Raw genomic sequence first — 4,461 nt, 5'->3', positions numbered from 1 at the left:
TCAAACTCAGAAATCCACCTGCCTCTGCCTTCCAAGTGCTGGGATTAAAGGCGTGAGCCACCACCACCCGGCTGAATCCCTTATTTTCAAGGGCTCATAACAACAACAACAACAACAACAAATTCCCCCCCCCCCCCCCCCCCCCCCCCCCCCCCCCCCCCCCGGCTAAAGCTGCTACTGTGAAAATCCTCAGCTTAGGAAGATAGAGACCTTTGGCCCTTTGATTTAATATACAAAAGAATGAAGTAGAAAAGTTTTACTCAGTACTTTGAGTGCTCAAAAACTGCAATCAGTATATTATATGATTCATAGTTCAGTCATTTGAGGCCATCGACTCTAAGGCTTTTAATCAGAAACTAGCTGAAACTAGTTGAACCCTTGAATTAAGTCTGGGGAAATGGCCACCTGTAGGATACATTGACTTTAGACCAGAGACGAAATTCTACTCTAATTAACAATTGAGCAGATGGATGATTCACAACAGTGTGTGGGGAGTGGGCAGATGATAGGTGTGCCGAGTGCCTATGATTTGTCAGTAAGCTGCAGAATTAAGGACCGCATCTTCTATAGGCAGCCTAGCTTTAGTGTGGGGACAGGGAGGGCAGGTGGGCATGGGCTGGTGAGAAGTTGCATGGCTGTGATAGAAAAGCTTTTATGAACTTGTTTGTCTTCAGTAAAGACTTAATCTTGCTCTCAGTAAAGTTATTCTTAAGTTTCCAGCTGCTTAACTTCCCCCACAAAGTGAGATATGCTGTCTTCCTTCTCCCTCAGGATGGTGTGCCTGGTTATACCTCAATGGCCAGCAGCCCCTGGTGCCTGACAGTGCTTTCTGGCCTTATCAAACCCTTCATGCTGACTGTGCGAGATTTGAGCACCCTTCCTCTCACTAAATTTGAATTGTGGCCTCAACATAGTTTTTCTTGTTGTGTCCAACAGTGTTTAATGCTTCCTGGCTGTAGTGGGTAGCATGAAGATAAGAATTTAACGGGTTATTCTTGAATTTCTTTTACAATAAATTAATTTTTAAAATCTTATAATTTATAATTTTATAATAAATCAATTTATTTATTATATATACAGCATTCTGCTTACATATGCTAGCCAGAAGAGGGCACCAGATCTCATTATAGATGGTTAACCCCCATGTGGTTAACTAGGAATTACACTCAGGACCTCTGGAAGAGCAGCCAGTACTCTTAAAACTGAGTCATCTCTCCAGCCCCCAAGTTGTGTCTTTCTAATGGAGAACAATCTTCTCTACTTCTCTACTTTAGTATTTCAGCATTCATTGGAAGAATTATGCTATATTTTTTAAAATAATAATTTAGTATAGCATGCAGAAGGCACAGATAAAGAGCATATGTCCAAGGCCAGCCTGCCACCTGTCTTCCAAAGTGTGGAGGTCAGAGAAGTCAATCTGTGTAGTCACAATGGGCCTTACATGCTTTCATTTTTATCTACACTCCCTTTTTGATGAATGTGAAAGATTGGGAGACTTAGAAATTTGGGAAAAAGCATGTTAACGAAAAGTAATGTACTAGTTAGAAATATAACAAGCCAGAAATATAAAACAGCCATTTCCAGGAACTCAGAGCCTCAGGGCTCTGGTTCCAGATACCTGCCCCTCCTGGCTGATCCACAATGAGGGCGGAACTAGGAATGAAGGTCTACTGGTTTATGGGACTCTACACCCTGTCGACCAGTAGATGAAGATTACATTCCTAGAATGAATATGTTCCCTTCCCCAACTGAATACCTTGGGTTGGCTCCCTCTGAATGTTTCCTTGGTAACCCTCTTCCCTCCCCCAGCTTGTGGGTTTTCCCTTAAATACCCTTCACTTCTTGTGTTTGGGGTCGAACTCCTCTGACTGGCAAGATCACGAGATCAACCCCGGTACCGGTATCCCCAATAAACTTCATGTGATTGCAGCAAATTTGGTCTCTCGTGAGTCATTGGGTAGTCGCGTTGCCCTGAGACTTGAGTAAGGATCTCCCCAGTTCTGGGGGTCTTTCGAATGGAAACTCAGTAAATTTAAGACATATTTTTTTACACAGACACGTCTCTCAAATGTATAGTTGCTTAATATTTATATTCACAAATGTATATATTTTATATACAACTAACTCTGTACAAATACAAAGTATTCTTGTCTAATGTGAATTTCCAAATGGATGATAAATAAGTTTTCATTAAAGCTAAAACACGAAAACTTTTAAATACTCACTTTTTCATAAAATAGTGCTATTATATTAAAAACATGATTACATAATTGTAGAACATCATGACATTTGACCATGGCAGCTTACTGGACACAAAGCATGGCTGTAACAAAAATGTAGATAAATACGAATTTGGCCATTTGTATTTCCAACTTCAGGGTTTCTTGCATACTAAAGTCTGTGTTTGTGTGTGTATGTGTGTGTAAAACATGTACAAGTGAACTGATATTCTTTACATCAAAAGATGCAAGACCAATGTTTTTTGTGAATTCATATAAAATATCTGTTTCACATTTGAGTCATTAATCCCTTCAAACATACTTCCAGACAATCCTGTCTTTGTGGCTTTAAGATTCCAAATTAATTAGATTATTCTATCTGAATTTCCAGTTAGGCAATTACATTAAGGCAGCATGCTTTTCATAAATTGGATGAAGACTATGCACTGAATTATTATTGCCATTTCTGGCATTACATAATGTAATTCTAAAGCAAAGCATTTAAAAACACTGTTCTGTCAATAGTATTAGTAAGGAAACTGCATTTTGGAAGACATTATGGGCAACTATTTCCTTCAATTATTAGAAAATGATTTTTAAATAATTTCAAAAATTCAAAATACAAATGAAAGAAACTGACTTTTTGGCTGTGAAGATGCAAGCACTACAAGATCCTCAATCTGTACAAGTAATAGTGGGAATCTAAACACTGATCTGAGTGTATCTGGAACTGTCCTTATGCCTGTGACTTTCCTTAAACACATTGCTTCCATAGCAATGATGGTGCCACTGTTCATTTAAGTCCATCAATTAAGGCACACAAATGCTTACTGATTCGTTAGAAGTCTGGGCATCTAGGCACATGCAGAATTCACCACTTACTGTAAACAACTTACTGGAACTGAATTGTGTATGTGTACTCCAGGTTGGAGAACAATAATGGAGAGAGCAGATTACTTGACATGAACAAAAAGAGAAGAGTCAGAAAACCTATGAGATAGATATAGGAGAGAGAACGCTGAAACTGTAACTAATTATAGGCCATTGACTTCAGGATAATATAACCATTTCAATGTGCTAAATGGAGATGGAAGTACAATTTCTAACTGACCTGAGTGCTGGACTAAGAACTGTTATTGCATACTAGGGGACACAAAACTGAGGGGGGAAAATGCTTTCTGAATAAATTAGAACTGTATACTTCCTTATTATGTGCCACGGACTGGGGTTTCTTACAGGGTCCCTTGTTCTGCAGGATGATGGGTTCTGGCCAGGTGTGCACGGGATTCGGCTTTGACAAACAGACTCAACACGAGTGGTGTCAGGTCTGAGTGTATTTTTTAAATATGGAGTCAGGTTTATATAGTTGATACAGAAGGGTTTGAAAGAGTCAGGTGGTACACCGGTCAAGATACATCAAAACAAGGTGCAGGTTCATTGCCCTTTGTTAGGAACACAATGAGTCAGCAGCAAAGTATGTACATGTTAATTTGGCGGGAACTAAACAGGGATTACAATCTGAAAGCAAGCTAGCTCTGACTAAGGTGACCTTGGCTTAGAAGCCAGGTGCAGATAGTTCCTCTTCAGTTTGTTGTTTTGGTTACAGACTGGGTGGGCCTAAGTAAATTCCTCAACTAAGTTAGTTTTCTGGGCTAGCAGAGGTTAGCCCCAGGGAACACTTGTTAAGCTAGTTCCTAGGAGTGATTCAGCTGCAAATCTAATATGGCCTGCCTTATGTTGACTAAGAATGAGGATTTCACCTGATCTTGCCCTGGGATAGGTCTCTCATTCTGTAAGCTTTAATGCCCTACCCACAATGCTGGAGGCAATTAGTTTGAATGGCTTAATATTCTAAGCTAGGGTTAGACTAGGAAGTTGGAACATTGGTGAAGGTCAGAGAGCAATGTCCGAACTTTCCCTTACTAGCTGTAAAGAAATGATATCTTGGTGGGCTCCTAGAACATGAGTACGAGGACATATCTGGGCTACCTCTAAGTTTGGGGTGCCAGGTGACAATGCAGGCAGGAGACTGACTTTCCTTGAAGTTTACGCCTCAAATACTGCTGTCACGCAAAGTGTGCGTGGCAATTATGAACCACGTTTCTTTACCTCGTGAGCTAAGTTACATTGGGCTGTTTTATGATAGTGAAAGACTGGGAGACTTAGAAATTTGGGAAAAAAACATGTTAATAGAAGATGCATTAGGAAGTCTCTGTATCGAGCCAGAAATGTGGACTGGTCA

This window comes from Mastomys coucha, unplaced genomic scaffold (assembly GCF_008632895.1).
Source record: "Mastomys coucha isolate ucsf_1 unplaced genomic scaffold, UCSF_Mcou_1 pScaffold20, whole genome shotgun sequence".
Taxonomy (NCBI): domain Eukaryota; kingdom Metazoa; phylum Chordata; class Mammalia; order Rodentia; family Muridae; genus Mastomys; species Mastomys coucha.
This window is presented reverse-complemented; position numbering follows the sequence as displayed.